The sequence below is a fragment of the Micropterus dolomieu genome, linkage group LG08 (assembly GCF_021292245.1).
Source record: "Micropterus dolomieu isolate WLL.071019.BEF.003 ecotype Adirondacks linkage group LG08, ASM2129224v1, whole genome shotgun sequence".
Lineage (NCBI taxonomy): Eukaryota > Metazoa > Chordata > Actinopteri > Centrarchiformes > Centrarchidae > Micropterus > Micropterus dolomieu.
The window spans coordinates 7,688,620-7,707,882 of record NC_060157.1 but is presented as its reverse complement, the minus strand read 5'-3'; the positions used below and the strand labels follow the sequence as shown (position 1 = coordinate 7,707,882).

The 19,263-nt window shown below is 42.6% G+C and overlaps 1 protein-coding gene across 4 annotated transcripts in view; it reads left to right on the top strand.

Annotated features, from left to right (window-relative positions):
* plxna2 (plexin A2) overlaps positions 1–19,263 on the top strand; it is a 192,599-nt gene that overhangs the window by 18,458 nt on the left and 154,878 nt on the right. The window contains exon 1 of one of the 4 annotated variants that reach the window (XM_046055977.1): positions 14,975–15,028. The exons of the other annotated variants lie outside the window; for them this stretch is intronic. The gene's annotated coding sequence lies outside the window, so the exon portion shown is untranslated. Of the gene's footprint in view, positions 1–14,974; positions 15,029–19,263 lie in introns of those variants that run through there. 4 annotated transcript variants of the gene reach the window in all.

Genomic DNA, 19,263 nt, shown 5'->3' with positions numbered 1-19,263 from the left:
TGTACATGTCGGAGGTATGTAATATACACATACATGCATACATGTACACACAAATCGAGACAATAGTGTGATGGAGCTAAGTGTAAAAGATGCAGATGAAGTCTTATATGCAGGTGTTATATACTTGAGGTAGGTGGATATGAAATATACAGTATATACAATATTATAACATAACAGTATGAACAGCACTGAAATATTAAGTATATCTATAGTATATGTTTATAATATATTATAAACATACACAGTAGATGTCAGATCTTAAGATATCGCATTACTCTTTGATAATTTCCATACAATAGCAGATGTTAGAAAACACTAGAGGACTCCATTTAACGGTCTAGTCATGCTGCTGTAGCCATTTTCATCATCTTGAGTAGTTGTGCACGTAGCCTTCAGTGACTTACTGAATCGTTGAAACCATTTTAAATTGATGACTACAGGCCACTACATTGTTAAGTAGCAGCTTTCCCAGCATGAACAACACATAGCACAGAGAGCAAAAATCAATGCCACTCCTTTGCATTTCAATTCCTGACACACAGGGACACTTTTTAAACATACGAGTACTTGAAAGAAAAAGGCCACCTTTTCTGCTCACTGTGTGTTCACTGTGCTTGGATTTTGTTGAGACAGTTCGGTTCCCCTGTCTCTGTCAGGATTCTAGCTGTTTTTTGCAAGAAGAAGGCTGTGTGTGTCCGCAACTCCCAGACAGGCTCCAGCCAGTCTCTTCAGAGGACCGTCGGGGAACGGTTAACAGTCGTCCCTCTGCCAGGCGCAACCGTAGCCAGTCCAGATCCTGCTCTCTCTATTGATGGCAGCAAGTTAGCAATGAACCCCAGTGTGCACTCTGCTGTCCCAAAGGCTTGCCAGCTTGCTGAAACAAAGCCTTTTGTAGGACCGCTGAATCCAACAGATGGAGAAATGGACAGTAAATGAAAGTAGAGGGAAAACGGAATAAAGGAATTTAGTGGAGCATGTTTGTGGGTAGGCATTTAGGCTACTCCTTTGGGAAGCCTAACACCCTCACAATGCAATACTGGCAGAACTTAAATGTTCTCTCGTTGACATGCTGCGAGAGCGGCTTTGGGCCCCTATGTGAGTGGAGAAGGCAGTCTGCTCACGAGGGCTCTCCAGGGCCTGGGAAGCCTTTATTAAGATGTTAATGGAACTGCCTTCATGACACATTTCCATGGGACAGGATCCCTTGCCTCTGCCATTCTTTAGTGCCTCAATCTGCCTGCCACAATCATCAGTCTCTCCCCCTCACACAACAGCCTGTTTAGGCATTCAGCCCCATCTCCACATTCCCTTGCCCAGGCGCTCTCACTCTTTATCTGATCTCTGCTGTCACAAGCCATCTTATATTTTACCACGTGTAACAAAATTACCTGATGCCAGCGATAAGGGCAGCAATCCTGGCAGAGAGACCTGAAGAATAACAAGTCTGGCTGTTTGTTTGTCACTGATCTTCACACCGGTTGGAAGTCAGACTGTCACCCCAGCAAGCCATGAGGGCTGTTGTGATTTCTTTCCCAAACACTGTTAGCTGGTAGCGTGTTTCCAGGACACAACCTACATTGCTTGCCCTCAGTTGTCTTAGCCCTCAAACTGCTCCCAAGGCTTCCTAATGCAACCTGAGCTGATTATGAAAACAACAACAACAAAAAGGGAGGGGAAGGGAGCTCAGCTTTACATACAAATGCCTTGACTTACTTCATTTTCATGAAAGGAACTGAATGCATTGCCCCAACCATTTTCTTTTTTCACATCCCTTTGAATATAAGTCAGTTTACCCTGGCACCATCAATAATCAATTAGCTGGTGTCATGGGAGGATGTGCGTTTTTGTTTGGTAGAAACTTGACAATAAGTGAGCAACAAAAAGGAGTAGGAGAGAGACGGAGTGGGAGGGGGCGTCTTGTGTTAGACGCCAAGGGGCAGCTGTCAAGAGCAGATGACTGTGTGTGTGTGTGCGTGAGTAATTTTGTGCTTGGCTGCTTGTGTTTGTGTCCATTTTAATTTATTTTTGTTTGACTGCATGGCACATGTGTCGTTTGTGGTTGTGTGTGTGAAAGATGAGGCACCAGGGTAGGCAGTAAGGGCAACCATGCTGCGCTGCCCACACTGCCCCCTGGTGATGAGGATGCCCCTGCCTGGCACTGTCACCATGGTTACTGCAGGAAAAGGGGCGCAGACATTGCTTGTCTAGTCTGCTCATGTGCCATAGGGGAGCCCGGCCAATGGCAGCTTTGTCCTTCTACTATATACACTGCTGTCCAATTACAACTAGGACCACTTTCAACTCAAAGGGGCCTATTATGGCCATTAGCTCTGTCAGCCATTTCAAAGCAGCGTGTAATTTTCTTACAAGATTGACTCATGCTAGTATTTGCCCAAGAATTGTAAAATCCACCAGCTCACTCTGTTTACATTAACTTATTGTATTGAATTTTCTTCCTATGGGGTTGTAGCTAACACAGCACTCCAATTCCCTTGTTTTGCCCCAAGGCTCAGTGACATGTAGATACCTGCACCTATGCTCTCTTCATTGTTACTATTTTGCAATGAGGCACGGCCTTATCTGCCTGGATAGCTCTTCTCAGTGTGAGGCAGTAGCCTTTACTCATCCTCAGCCCTTAACAGAGAGGAGAAGAGAAGAAAAGAAAAGAAAAGGGGAAACATGGCCTTCAATTTCATTCCAGAGTGAGATAACAAACAGAAAAACCCTGTCTGGAAAAGTCCTCCCCCTTCTTCTTCTATCTTGTTCCTTCTCTCGCATACACACATCCTCTTGATAAACTTTTTCCACTGTTGTAGACCAAAGTAAATTGTGCTAAATTGATGATGAAAGACTTCGAAACTCCCACAACTTCAAAACATAGAATGTGGCTCACTGTGGCGTGTTATGTCTCTGCAATATTGATAAAAGCATAAAGGCAAACAATTACACTGGATGAGTCAGCTGCTGCTTGCGAAACTGCAAGGTCCATATTTCTTACACTTGAATGCTTGGTCAGGTTGTGATGGTTCTAGGAAGGAAGGATCTTAGATGTATCATGAAAAAAGTTTGGTCGGCTACTGCCGCCAGTCCTGCAACTCCAGACTCTTTACTTTGGCCCAAGGTGATTTATTGTGTCCAGGCCAGGAGAAATAAATTCTCCCCTTGGATAACAGTTAGGTTTATGCATGAATATATTACTCTGATACAAACAATGAAGCCAGTGGGAGAAAAGGGATGAAAGGTACTTAAATAGGGAGACAGCTTGTCATAGAGCCCACACAAAGTCTGCGAGGATGTGTAGTTGCTCTCCTGGTATGCTCCGGGAAAAAACGTTAAAAACACTGTATGAATGTAATTGCTTTTGTTGTTAATTTTGACCTTGGCCCGACCTTAAAGATTATCGCTTTGTACACCATAAGCATAGGGCTTTGGGCAATGTGTGGGAACAATAAATCCTGTTTTCCCCTCGATGCATTTCTGGGAGCCTGTCTTATCAAATGATATCAACAAAATGGCCATTGTGAACCATGCTGTACAAACTAAATTGAGCTACAGTAACGGTACGCTTGCCGAATGACTGGTATTTGTTCCTGCCAGCCAAACATTATCAACATGAATCTATCAGAGGGGAAGTTTGATGTTGTTGTTTCACTACTCTTACTTCTATCTACCTTGCTATCAAAGGGAAACACTGCATTTACTCAGTGGAACAGCGGGATCTCGCCCAGACAGACACATTATTCTGCCTCTGTCATAACCAATGAAATATGAAACATGACAGCAGCGTCTTCATGTAACCTGCATTAGATGGACAGAAAAATCTTAAACAAAGAGTAAGTGACACAATGTGATATCACGCCATGCAAAACACATAATCAAAAAACACTACATCTTCACACATCAGCTGCAATGTAGGTCACAAGCACTGTCTTTTCTATTGTCGTTAAAGAGAATGAATCAGGGTATCGAAGACAATTATTCAGATTGTGACAGCCAAGCCTTTTGCAGCAGAGGGCTTGAAATCCTTGTGTTGTCCGTGAAGATGTTGATTAAATATGACTGCTCTGAAATATTTGCCTTCTTAAGGGAGGCAGAAAGTAGAAGAAGGGAGGGAAGTGAATGGAGAGAGTGGGAAAGGCAGGGGACTGGGCAGGCTTGTACTTGAAAGCAACGATTGAGCATCCTTTCTTGTCTTAATCTGCAACAGTTAGGGATTTACACTGTGGGAGCTAATGCTGTTAACCAGCTGATCCACACAGAAGGTACATTCAAAGGATATTTTGCACGTCATTGCTGCTACAGCCCTGATTTTACCAGACACACCTTTATTTCCTCATTCATCTCGCCCAGAGAACAAGAGTAAAGCTGGGAATTAAGAAGATTTTTTCTCATTGCAGAAGGCATCTCTGAGCATGTAGGTACAATGTTTACTGTTAAGTACTTTGCACAAGCCTCATTGCTTCTGTTGCTGCAAGACCTCCCCCACACTTCACAGAAAAAAACATGTTCAACCTGACAGGGGTGAATAGGTGAGGTGAATTTGCATTTTATTACAAAGCATACACAATGTTTCAGGCATTATTTTTGTTAACAAAATGTTGTTAAATATAAATAATTTGCTTTTGCAGGGTTTCAACTTCCTTAATAGATGTTTTTATTCACAAACAATTTTAACATATCGCTTAAGAAGAGTGTTTGATGAGCACAATTAAGCATTCATTTTAGTCTTTTCTTTTTGAGTTTTTTTTTTAAAGCCGCAGACACAGTATCATCCCCTCCACGTCCAACCTCATCCCTTTCTTCTGCTTCCTCTCTTCATTCTCTCCTGTTTATTTTGGAAGGGGGGGTGGAAGTGAGAAGCAGTGAGAGTGAGCTGGCTGGAGGGATGCCAGAGGGGACTGGCATGTGGCTTAGATGCCGGGAAATGTCAGCACATTTTCACATTCACCTGTGTTTTGGGACCTTAGCCTGCATTCTGCCGTGCATCCTCAGACAAAACAGAAAATTAGAAAATCTGATTTTGAAACAGGGAGGGGCTGCTGGGCTATGCACTGTTGTCACTGTTGAAAAGGTCCAAAGTACACATAATGTCAGTGTTTGGTGAGGGCAAAGCAGGAGAGAGCCCAAATGCACGACACTGGAGAGCAGATATACAGACACATAAGCACATTCTTACTTATTTGAGTGCACACTTATTCTTACTGCAATGTATATCCTCCATGGATTACTTGTGTGTAGACATTGAAAAGCCTGATAAAGGACACCTTGTCTTTGTTTATTTTGCCAAGACTACAGTGTTAGTGAGTTGTGTCATACAAAGCATTAGTGGCTTCAATGGCTTAAGGTCTGAAATGCTGAATTGCCATGTGTCTGCCTGCCTGGCTCCCTGAGGCGCTAAACATGTACAGTAGCTTTGTGTCAAGGTAAACCCCATCTCTCTTTGTACACTACTCTTTGACGCAACCAGCCAGAAAAAGGAAAGCTAAGAAAGCAGACTAAAACTCATTTTACTGTACTGTAAAACTCATTTTACTGTTTTACATTGTACTGTTACATTATGTTAGAGAAGTTATTTTATAACAGCACCAGAGCTACAAAAATGACCTGTTTCTAACATAATGCAATATCTAAGCTGCTGGTAACATTTCAGTTACATTTCATTTCAGTTACATTTCAGTTAGTGAAAGTCTTTAACTTAAGGGAAATTGAGAGGAATTAGCTCCACGATAATGATGCTGTGCACTAGCTTAGATGTATAACTTAATTTAACTGAAACACTGAGAAACACTGAGGGGTGTAATCCACCAGATTACTCTGTACTTGAGGAAGATACTGATATTGATAATTTTATTGAGGTGGTATGTGTAGATCAGTGACTGATTTTCTGATTCAGATGATGACTTTACATATTGGATGCATATGACCATTTTTTTAAAAGCCACAGTGAACGCCTGCAAAAGACAAACTGGCATATTGCTTCTGCAGGCCCACGCATCGACCTTATGACTGATCAAGGTCAGGGGTCACTCTTAGAAGCAGCAAAAGGGCAGGCTGTAAGAATGCACTGAAATCCAGCATTCCCAGCCTCTTGTCCAAAACAGAGGAAGAAACAGGGGAGGTCTGGGTTTTTTTACTCAGGACACTGAGTCAGACAGGAAGAGGAGAGGAAGTTGGAAGGGAGGGACGGAACAGGAAGGCGAAACTGTTTTCGTAGAAGTCAAGGGCACTGTGTGCCAGGCAGAGGTATAACTAAGTGACACCATTTGCCCAGGATTAAAGAAAACAGAGAGCTTGGGAATAGCTGAAAAACTGGCCCTGTTTCAGCGAGCTCACAGGATATGCAGTATAGGCTTATAGATGATGTAGGTTTTTGTGGAAGTGTAATACTCCAGACTAATGGGAAAACTCGCTCATTGACTCCTAGTCGGTCCCAGTCTGACTGAAACAGCAGTGAACCAACCACCAAGTTTCCTAATTAGCCCACCTCAGCATGTTTGTCTGCCCCAGATGCTCCTATTTATGTTACTGATGAAATGCTGAATGGAGCTTTTCCCCCCCCCCTATGTTACATTTTCTCGAGGGTAGCAAATAGTCGATTTTATCGTTTTTCTCTTTCCTGTTATTGCAGGTTTTTTCAGTGAGTATGATTATATGTTTGGCCTACCGCTGATGCAGTTTATGGGTAGCAGCAGCAGCAGGGCTGTTTTGTTTCGCTCAAAGGGTTGACTGCCATGTACCCTACCCCAGTGTTTTGTCCCCATCTCCCCCGAGTAAGAAATGACAGAATGTGGTGACAGAAGGAAATGCCCAGGCTTCCCACTGCTGTGTTTATGCTGACTGTAACGTGGGCATCAATTTCATCATATCCTCTGCCACAGCATACTTATCATCGAGAGGTTTCAGTTACATCTCTCAATTGGATGGAGAGGGGCTGGCTCGCTTGCCGAAGCCTCATTTTACTGCTTCACTAAACCCGTGGCCCAGTATGATCGCTTTTAAAGCAGTCAAGCCACAGAGTCTCTCCCTCAGCTTCATCATCTATGTGTGCGGTCTAAGGAAAAAGTTAATGCGAGGTAAAAGCCGCCACTGAGGAATTCAGATCGCCTGGGTTTGGCATTGGTCATACTGACCAAGCATGGGAATGCTTTTTCTTTGATTTATTTTCAGTTACTATTGCCCTGTCTGTTCATGTTCTTTATTTGCTGTCTTTTTTTCTCTTGATATTGCTCTTTCCCTCGCTCCCCTCTTTATTGCTCTTTCTCTCGCCTCTCTCTCTTTGGCTGTCTGTCTTTTTGTCTCTGTCTCTTTTGCACTGTGTGATATGGTCCCAGCCTGCCTCACTTCCTTAACAATAAAACAGATGCTAATTTTAATCATCTTACTAGCAGAGATTAGTCTTTGATCAAACTTAATGCTCAGAAAGCAACTGCTGCTTTCAGAGAGAGGCTGTGCTTGTAAATGGGATCTGGTGACTAAGGCAATGCAGGATACTCCACTTGAGAGCTGTTACACTTAAGCCCTTTATATATGTACAGTATTTCTCTTGCCCAACATTTTACATGATGTGCAGTCAAAGCATTGTAAGAACTACAGTCCATTTCACAGAGAGCTGGATTTAGACAAGTCCTGCTATGAATGTCAATGTTTTTCCCCCCTCAAGACCTACTTATGCGCATGCAAGTGTGTGTGATTACATCAATGATATGCTTTCCAGAGATCCAAGCCTCTCCACTGGGTGCCTTTATCAAGATGTAGTAGAGAGAAGAAGAATACTGACGGACAGTTGTATGAGGCTCAGTGGTCACATATAAAAGATGCTCTCCAGTGTCTGTCTGAAGAATATGGATGGCCTGACTATCTCTGGGTTATATCTACAGCAAAGCAGGGGACAGATTCAGGAGCCTCTGGCCTGTGAAAATGAGTGTGAAGCACTTATTCCCAGGTTCACTTATGTAGTGGACGGGCTATAGCGGCTCTTCATACAGCTCTGACAGATTCAGAGCGTCTCTGACAGCCAGGAATCTTGTACAGTATAAGCATCGTACGTAGTCGCCATGGTTTCTTCGGTCACCTCTATCTCATTCCAGGATGCTTGACTTTTCTTGATTCCTCAAAAAAGGGCAGAAAAGAGCACACTAGGCAAGTAATATTTTGTGGTGTCTAAGGTTTTTCTGTATTGCCTGGATGTTTAAGGCCACAAAATATAATCCCAAGGAGTCAATAGGGTCATTTCTCTTTTCCGTCCTGTCCCTGTGACTTTGAACATAATGAGTATTGGACCTCTTCCCCTTCTGATCCTTCGTTCTTTGTGCATCATCACAGAGGTGGACGATAATGCTCATACAAATGCTGCCTCGATCTCTTGTGTATTATACAGTACAATACTCAACCTTCAAAGCTATTGTGAATAATACCATACATTGCTATTACTCTGCCAACACACTATTTTTCCTCATGGACCTTCTAGGTCACCAGGACATTCCTTCCCTCCACTTTCTCACTGCTCACCCATTCTATTATAAGCGTGTGTGGTGCAGTTGTGCCACATATGTAAAAAATGTGCTTCACAGTACTTTGTGCATGCCTGTACTCCAGTGCACATGCTATATGTCACTGTTGTGAACATTAGCCTTAGTATTTTTGCTGAGTTTCAAAAACATTCCCTGAGAGAAAAAAATGTTGGCCATTTTAGAGCATCCTTGTCAAATTATTTTGTACTTGTGAAGTATCATATTTCAATAGTTCAGTATTTGTGTAATTAAATAAACATCTGATATGTTTGCCAAAGTTTAAAACATTTATAAGTTTATAATATTGATAGAAAAGTGGTTGCTGTGGTAATATGCCTGCTCGACTCTTAGGACACTGGCTCACAGGAAACCAGCCAGTGCTGATTTTCCACCATATCCCAGCCAGCGCTGCATCCTGTACGGGGTTCACACAGAACAGGCCGGAAGGCATGCGTGTGCGCTTCCATACTGATCCAGCAAGTCACTCAGTCAGTCTGCCAGCTTGCTCTCTGAGCTCTGTCCCATCCTATTCTGTCCTCTCCTGGCATGGCCTGGCAGTGGCTGCCGCACTCCAGAGGGCGATCAGGTGGATTTTTATACACCCAGCATGCGTAAGGCTGAGCCAGAGCTTACTGCAGCGCTCTCTGTTTTATTATTCATATTCATTGCAAGTCTTAGTTGGACTTGCATACAAATGTGCTGTAAGTCTTTTGCTTAGCTGTGGTCTGTGACAGCAGTTTTGTAACTTTGGCCCTATGTGTTACACTTAAACCATTTCTTTTATTTTTTCAGGATTCCAAACCAGTATATATATAATAGTTCTAATAATCACAAAACCCTATCTTGTCCTATTACTTATGAACATGTATCAATTACATTAAATTCTGGTCAATAAGCCTACTGAATTATTTTAAAATTTTCATTGTTAACGTGAAGATTTGCTATTTAATTATTACATTGTTGGCTGCTTACATTTGTCTACAACTGTGGTACATATGGGTTCTATTCAACCTTTTGCTGCCTGTTAAAATAACTATAAAGTCTGCTGTATACACAGAGAGAGATGAGTACTATTGTTCTCTGTGTGGTGGGCAGTCTTCACAGAAAACAGTACACTCTGCTTGCTAGGCATGTATCCTTCTGTGTGAGTAAGCACCCAATTTCCTCACCACATGCTGTTATTGCCTCTCATTCAAAGGGAGATTGGGTTAAGTAACTAGCCGCAGACTTGATTTTGTGGTGTTTTATCACCTCTGATGAAATTAGAGGGGCCTCTACCAGGCAGAGGTAGCAAGAGAAACAGACTGAGAGAGCAGGAGAGAGGCTGAACCCTTTGTAACCGTGTGATAATGCATCTGTTATATGTGCCTGAGCAGAAAGGGCCTGAAAATAGGCCGTAAAGCTCCTCAGACAGTATATTTGAGAGGCAGGCATCACTCTGCTTGGGGTCACAGCAGGTCTTGAACACAATGAGTGAAGGCTTCCTTCCTCATGTAAAAGTTTACATAACAAACAATGCCACCAATACATTAACTTAAGTTTACTGTCTTACTTTACTGTAAACTTGTCAAGATCATTTATCAGATGATGCGTGAAATGTTTTTCATATATATTTCATACATCATCATCATCATATAGTACAAACATATAATGTACAGCCCTCAGGTGTTGTTACCATTGCTGCTGTGCACAGACACATCCTACACAGTCAGTTCTTTCTTCACTTTTTCACATGAAGCCTTATCTATCCCATTATTTCACAGAGGCCATGTGGTTTTGGTCAAACTCTAATGTTTGGCCTTCTTTGACTCTTTATCAAGTTTGGTGAGAAGACAGCGCAAGCGACACAATGAGGACCAGGCATGGTGTTTACACTCTTACACTCAGTCTGGAGGGAAGAAGAGCGGGTTATTGGGGTTAGGGAGTTTAACTCCTCACAAGTGCTTCCATTGCAATAAGTCACAGTCATGAGTATGAGATAAGCTAGCCAAGTGTGTATGTCTGGTGCTACTGCTGACCCTGAGCAGACTAGGATTGTTAGTGGACTACAACCTGAACTAGGGCTTGCACTGGAAGAGCAAGTCATGGACCTGGTGACAGCCATATTTCCAAGCCTCCTAGGTGACAGCAGGATACCTTTCATGGCTGGAAGTTGAGTGTTTGTTTATACAGTCTTGCTGTGTTTGTCAAAATGTCAGTGAAGGAGCGTGGCTAGCTGTAAACATCATTAACCGAGTAGAGAGAGTCCCAGAGAAAACTGGGTGAGGAATTATTAAAATAATTAAAACGTTGCCACACTGACAAAGACAGAGAGACAGCAACATATGTACAAACACACACACTAACTGCAGCTGTAGACATCATCAGACAGTCACATGACAGCTGAGATTAACAAATGACTGTCTCCTGCTTTATCAATAGACTGAAAACTGGGCTTTAACTCTCAACTCTGCGTGAAGTAGCAAAGGGTGTTTTATTTATCTTTGCCTAGTGTGTAGTTTTTACTTTCCGTGCCAGTGCCATGCATGCTGCCAACTAACTGTCCCAGAATTCAGAGTGGTGGGGGTGGAGTTGAGATCACACATCACACATGCTGCACTTTCAAGTTAATTGCATTGACAGATGATTGATTTTAGTATGGACAGAGCTTTAGCCCAGAGAGTGTTCACGGGTTACATGTCTGTATGACTTCATAATTCCTATTGTCACTCATGATAATCAAAACAACACAACATTTGCTACTTCACCTGTCTAGCCAATCCTCTTTAAACCATGTAGCAATTCACAGTGATCTATTACCATGTTTTTCATGGAGGAGCTCAGTAGAAGAGTGTGTTTCCTGCTGCGTTATTCAGTGCCTGAGTGTTAACCAACCCAATGTAGCCTCATCCTCTCAGCCAGCGTGATAACAGAGCTAGAGCAGCCTATACCATTCAGTCTTTAGATGAAACAGTAGCAGGAGAAATTGAGGGGATTAGTTTGACTGACAGCATTCCCATAATTTTCTCCTCCCCCCTGGAACTCTTACGTAACTATCCTGGATTTTGGCTGCTGTCTACTGAGTGAAATAACAGGTCTCATTGTGTAATGAGTACATATAGTATACATTTAGACCAAAATAATAGCACTATGTAGATTTTTTTCACCTCCTTTTCTCTACATGTCTCTGCTTCTCCTCATTCCTCTCACACTTTGCCTGCGCCACCCTTCCCGAGTGTGCCAGCCAGGCTATGTAAATTTGCTCCAGATAATAGTGGACCTACCATGCCAGCTTCTGGAGTTGTGGCTGCCGCTGTGGCTGCAACGGCTTGTTACCCAGCTGGAGTAATGGCTGCATGGCTCATTCCTCTTTCCCCTGTCTGCCCTCTCTCCCTGTCTTTCTTTCATCTTTGTATCTCTCTCTCTGTTTTGTTTTGCCCTTCTCGCTCACTTTCACAGGCCATCATTCACTGTTTCTGTCCCCTTATCTCAATTTCTCTTTTGCTGTTTTTTATCGCTCGCCTTCCCCTTTTCCTCTTCCCTCCCTATCCTTCTCCCTTCTCTCAATCCCTCCAGCAGTAGTAGTCTTGGCCACTAAGCCGTGCTCCAGCACGACTTTGATCCCAATGAGACAAATGATGAAGCAGAGGGTGGGGGAGTGAGTGAATGCGTGGGGATATACAATACAGTGTGTGGCTACTGAAATGGAAGCCATTTTTTTTCATGTGATTGTCTCAATTAGGCTGCCTCTGTGAACCTGCAATGTTTCACTCACACTCCATGGAACGAGTGCTTAATCTCACACATTTCAGCTCACTTGCAGAGCAGTTTGGTGGTGCTTAACTGCGGATTTGGCATGATTATTTGACAGAAGGTTCAGTCCATTGGTGCCTCATTATGATTGGGCAACTGCACACCAAAGGTCAGAGTCCATGCTTTGTTTAACAGAGTGCAGCTTCAGGCAGATAACACCTCTGCAGGGAGAGTCTGTTGATAAAGAAAACAAATACATCAACACAAACCAGTGCACATAGACACATGATGATGCCAGTACAGACACACAAAAACATGCACACACAGGTTGTGCTGTGGCCTGCGCTTGTTTGGGTTAATGTCACCTGTATCTTCTTGGCTCGGCTGTCCTCACCATGGCTAGTCCTCTCCTCTCTGTTCAACTCTGCAGCACATTAATGACCTACTTTATGTAATCTGATTGCAGCAAGGCCAGACGAACTGAGCCATTCATTCATTTCATTCCAGTCTACTCCACTCAGGACGGGCAAATGCCTGCTCATTCAGACCAATGCCCCTTTGGCTGTCCTTTGCACCTGCTACCTGGTGCACCAGCCAAGTTCTTAATTTTGCCAAGTCCATTTGTCCGCTTCAACAACTGTTAAATATCCCATACGATATAGCCAGAAAGAAGCATCCTAAGATATGAGAAATGTAATGTATCATGCAAGTGCAATTTTGAAGTTTAGTTCAGAATTTAAAATTCCTATGGATTGCAGGAGATTCAGATTGTACAGGTGTTCATGATCTTGAGTATATAATTCAAATGGACATGATTCATTTTCAAATTCACCAATCACTGAAACACACCACACCACAGGTACTTTACCTTTCATGTTGTACAGCTGCATTCCTCCACATATGGCTTTCTTTATAGCACTATATTGACTCTCACAGTGACAGTATCATGCAGCATCAGAACCATGCTTCAGGAATAGTTAAGGCCCTACGATTTGATAAAATGTGTATAATATCAATCAAAGATCCTGATTTAGTACCAGTCTGTGTGTGAGCTGAGGTGAGATATCTGATCCTGTGGCCTCCAGTGACATCCGGCTCTGTTTGTTTTCTTCACCCGCCGAGGATTCGTTCTTCTTTTGCTGAGGCCCTTTACAATTTAGATTTATGGAAATGCTGCCTAATAGAAAACTGCTTTCACAGGATGACAGACAGCAATGATGAGGCGTACACCATGTAGCTACGGTAGAGGGATTGCCTGAGAAGATCATTCCTCAGGATTCAACCTCCAATTTAATAGGAAAAGTACATGCGGGCTGTTAGTTGTGTCAGCATAAACAAGGATTGAGAAAAAAAGATGGTGTAATTTATGTACGTCTGTGCTGGATGTGTGTCTGTGTTCCTCTGTCTACATATGTGCATGCCTTTGATTGTGGGTGTGGATATGTGCATGCCTGAGCTTGTACAAGAGCATGAGAGTGAATGTGTGAACGCCTGTGTCTTTGGAGGAGGTGGTGGCTGTGGGAGGGGAAACAAAAATCATTAGAATAACAATGACATTGTAATCTCTCTCAGAGAATATCATAGGTTTTAGGCGTAATACCAGCGTGTGCTTGCTCAAACAGAGTTTGAAGTGTGTGAAGCGGGAAGGGGGCTCAGCAGAGACAGGGTTAAAGGGAAAGATTAAATACACGTGCCCTTGTTTGTATTCCGGGATAATCAGCTATGCTGAGACTCGATTATTCATGTGTCATGATGACATGCTTTTTTTGTGGAACATCTCAAAATGTGTGTGTGTGTGGGGGGTTAAATAATCTTTTATATGCATTCATTGGAGTAATAACTCTGAGAGGCTGAGATGGAATAAAAAGTACTGTGACTGCTTTCAATGGGTGCAATTCAGTGAAAGGCAATTGAAGGCCTTGCTGCAGGCCTCTAAACTCAGATGGTCATGAGCAAGTGCACTGATTTGGGTCACTAACAAAGATAGTGCTATTAAACACTGGATGCAAAGTGCTTAGTAGAGTGCCCTTAGAGCACATGCTTAATCGTGGACAAGTGCGCATTAATTTACCATGCGCCACTAAATTACAGCTCTTTTAGCCATAGCTCCTAGCCTAGCACACATAGTGTGTAAAGATAACAAAAACAAAACAGTTTATAAAAACATGTGCAATGATGGCTGTGAATGAGCAGTAGCAGTGTTTGCTATGTTCTGATGAGCGAGTCCTTGGCTAAGTTCAGACTGCTGGCCAAAGTGACCCAAATCCGATTTATTTGCCCATATGTCACTCAGATCTTATCTTTATAACAGTGTGAACAGGCCAAGTCACATAGAAACAGATCGGATGTTTTTAAATGCGACCTGAGTCTGGACACTCAGGTCGGAATTGATACAACTTTGACATCACTCTAGAGCAGCTGTTATCACAGTCCTGCTGTAGACTGAGCTGCGGTGAATGAAAATGCTCCACAAAAGCCATAATTAAACATGTGGCTATCCTTCTTCTCTACCTTGCTATCATCTGCTCACAAATTCCCTTTCTTCCACTTGAAATCCACCTGACAGCAAGCTCTCTTCTGAGTTACGTACATGGTACTTGTCCGTGCGGACACAGTGGGGAGAGAGAGAGAGAGAGAGAGAGAGAGAGAGAGAGGGAGGGAGGATTGAGTTGTAGGCAGTTGCGTTTTACAGCGCCAGAAACCGTAATGAAAAGGACAGAAAGTTGTGAACACTTGTCATGATATTGGAGAAATGTGACCCATAACGTGAGAGGACAATGAAAAACGTAAGTCTCCCGTGAAAATCCGAAGGTTAGCAAGTATGAGCTAACCGGAGCTAACATCTGTTGCTCTGTTTACTTCTGTACGACAGCGTGCTGCCTTTCTGCGCATGCGGGCCACTTTCAGGTTGCAGACAGTGAAGTCTGATACGGGTCACATTTAAGCAAGAATGTGAAGTCTGAACGTAGCCTTTGTGACACTAATGTCACAACTATTTCCTCCTAAGTATTTGGTCAGTCAGTATGATGAAATTTTGAATTCTGTCACAGAAGAAATATTAGGCATAACTGACTCCTTCCAACACCACAGCACAGGAAACCAGACAGAATGAAATGATAGCAGACACTGGAGGGCTTGTGGTTTCTGATCCCTCCACTTTGCTACTGTGTCATTTCCTTGTGGTGGCTTGAAGTATGTATGGATGCAGAAAAGATGTGTTGAGTTTTCTTGGAAGCTGACAGATAGAGCTGGCACTGAAGCAGAGAAATCTATTTCCTATTGAGACAAAAGAATGTATAAATATAACTCCAGCTCAACAACTCAAGATGCCAGTGAGTCCTCTCATTATCTCGGCTCTTGATAGCAGCAAAGAGAGAAGACAAATGGACTAACCTCTGCTGCTAATCGCTTTTTTATAGGCTCCTATAGATGATCTTCCTTTAGGGAAGATTAAACTTTCTATTTTTACTGTGCAAATGGCCACATCAACTGAAAATCTTAACATGCAATGAACAAAATGTTAAACATTTTTCAAACCTTTTATTTCTCTTGACTAGCTGGTTTGTTGATTTTTGTTCCAAGTTGTCTGTTTGATTTGTAGCGTATCACTTTTACTTAAGCATTAAGATTTTACGCTTTACATTAATCATTTAGAGAATAACAGATTAATCCAAAGCATGAAATTACAATCTCCCATTTCCTTTTCCTATCCGACTACAATGGATTTAGCGCCGTAAGTGGATTTTGGTTTATATTCTTTATCTTCTCAATACAATTGCTGTAAATATGAATTTTGGAGATCAAGCAAATTTGGCTGCATTGTTAAGAAGCTTAGTATGTGGGGACAATAAGGACAAAAATCAAAACGCACAAAAGCAAAAGACCTGCTGCCTATTCTAGGGTAAGAGAGGTTTAGAGCTGCTCCTTCTCTAGAGGCCACTTCCTCAGTCCTGTTCTGTCCTGATTCAGTTTGCTGGCTGTTGCACTGCCCTCAGGCTGTTGTGTCCACAACCCTCAGTGGTGGTTTGCATAGCTTATCACTTCACATTTTCTCATCTTACCTATCCCTTCTGCTGCTCTTTAGCATCTTTTCATGAGATAATTGACCACAGTACAGCTACCTTGGACCACAGTTGGCACGGCCACTGTATCTTGCCCAGTGAATGGGGAAATCACCAGCATTTCAGCACAGGGACCCACAACCAGACACAGTGACAGAGCACAGGCAGCCACAGGGACCAGTTTGTTTAACAAGCGCTCGGAAACAGCCTGGCTGAGTGTGCCAACGCAGTGTTTTGTGTGCCTGACTATTCATTGTGAATGGAAAGTTTTGCGAAAACTGTCTTTTCTCTGAGCTATGATCACAGCTTGTGTGCATGCTGGAATATGAGTGCTCTTCTGTCTCTTTCGACTTGATGCTCTTCTTTCTTTGCCTTCAATGTCTGCCAAAGAGATTGTCAGATGAGTGTTAAAATGGATATCTACTGACAATGACCACAATCTTTTGAGTTTTGTTTTCTTGTTTCATTTTATATTCTTATGTGATGCAACACACTGAAGCAGCTGACAGTTTGTCATCATGCCAGTCCATCTGTCTTCCTCAGTGCGACCACAATTGTGATGCGTCAACAAACTGAACTTATTTCAGAACCAGGACTTGTTGTTTTTGGTGTTGTTAGAGATAGGCAGACAACTGTTCACTGTGAGTGAAAATATTGCTGATATTGCAAATAGTCACCTGTTGTTAGAGCCACGGCACTAATGGCAAAAATGGTTCTCATATAGCAACATTTTCAAACCTGATGACTTATATTTGCAATTAAAAGCTGAATATTCTGCCTTTGTTCTACCTTACCCATTATTGTATTCACTGCTAACACAGTCATGCCCTCTTCTTATTCTAGGTCAGTAGGTAACTATGTTTAAGTATGAATCATTCTTGGTTGCATTTAAATGTTAATTTCCTTCTCGGTAATTCTGACTCCTCACAAAAAAGACATGGCTTTGAACTAAAGAGCACAAGGGGTGATCCGGTGTTGTTATTCTTTTCAAGTCTACTCCTCAGCTGCATAGTACAGAGAAGTCTCTGTCAAGTGCAACAAAGAGGTGGTCATGCAATCAACTTAAACAAAGACTTCATTCCCTCTGTTACCGAAAGCAATATGAATGGATAACCTTTGTGGTGCCTTTTATTTACACCATTCAGTCACTCTCTTTCTCTGCATCTGCAGCTGTTGCTACAACATGAGGGAGTAATGCATGGATTTCTCCCAACGACTGCGGAAGAAGAGAGTAATAAAAAGGAGAAGAAGAAAAGATGGTTGGGACTAAATGTTGTATACACATATAAGATTAAGGGGTGGGGGTGTAGCAAAAGCTCGAAAGGGCAAAAGGCTGCGGGGCTTGAGCAAAAAGCTGGCTCAGCAGGAGGCTGATTATATCACCAAAGGGATTCACTTTGCACATCTAGCATGTACAAACTCAAACAAAGGAGCATGGCAGCAAGCAGGCAGCTTAAAGTAAGGGTGGGGGTCTAGCCCTCGCTGCTTTTTCAGAGGCAATGGCACTTTTATGGCCATGCTAATAAAGTGCTTCTGGGACAGAGCACCTCCCACACCTCTGCCTGTACACAAGCCAAGAACAGCTTGACTGGGCCTTAGGACCTGTGTTTATGGACACATGGATCAATACACTCCCTAAGGGTCAATATTTAAGTCTGAGTTGAATAGCGTACCCGTTGATCACGTGTGTGTGGGGTGGGGGGGGCGCGAGATGCCCATTACCAGATTTGGAAAGAGGTCTATGAAAGGGCAGACATGGTTCAGAGGGAATCCCAAATCGGCTCTGCTAATCAAACCTGTCTTGAACACAGTCTCTGTAGTAGCCCTGGATATCTCTCCACTTAACACTCCTTTTCCTATCCTCAGTTGCAAGTGCTTGTTAATTCAAGGCGCAATCACTGATTATTCCAGCCACATCTTTCACCCTTGATTCTCTGTGCCCTCGCTGCTGAAAATGCAAATCTGGAGCGTGACAAACGATGTAGGGCCGTTTCTGACACGTTCAAGCCCCTGGCGTCCCCATGTCTCTCCCCAGCTTACCTCCTCCAGCTCCACAGTAATTACCCTTGTTGGATCGCTACGCCTAATCATACTTGATTTTGGGATGCACTGCCATTGTCTCCACTTGTTAGCCCCTTACTTCTTGGTTCTGATAGAGTAAACTGATAATACTCAGGGAATGAGGCGCACACACACAGACTGTATATTCTGTTGGCTGGTATGAGGGAACTGTGTACAGATCTAATACGGTAGCTGATTTATTTAAAGATGATTGTTGTGCCGCAATGATTAATCCCTCTACGATCTGATCATGTCAGCAGGAGATGAATAGAATGAAAGGATAAAAAACAACAGCAATGTTTTGAAAAGAATAATTAATAGATTCAGATTCTTTAAAACAGGCCCCTTAAAGAGCAGAGAGCAAGGGGAGGGGTGTGTGAAAGTGGCTCCCAATTTGTTCTCGCTTTGTTCCAGTAATAAGATCCAGGCCTTCCTTTCCAATGGACGAGATAATTAACTCCTGGGGACAGACTGCACAGAGCTCCATCTCTTGGTTTATGGCACATGGAGAGAGATCTCTATGGCCCAGGCTGAGCATGGTTGCATAAATTGCAGACTTTGCTTGATGTATGTTTTTACAGATAGATATGGAAAGGGGACAAATGATAGTAGAGTTGGGTGATGGGTTGTAGCCAGAGTAAAAAATCCAAGTGAGGTGGTGAATGTAGAAATTAAAAGAGGAGACTGGTGTTTTCAAGGAAATGAGCACAGGGATTTCAGCTGTGTGCTCATGTATCTGGTATGGGCATTTATCGTTAGATTTTTATCAAAAGCAAAATTAAAGACTTATTTTATGTCATGATAATGTAAATTGGATCTGTTCTTAAAAAAATTGTGTTTCAAGTTTCAAGATCTATGCCTGAATACGATAAAAATACATTTTCAATGGAATATAAGTC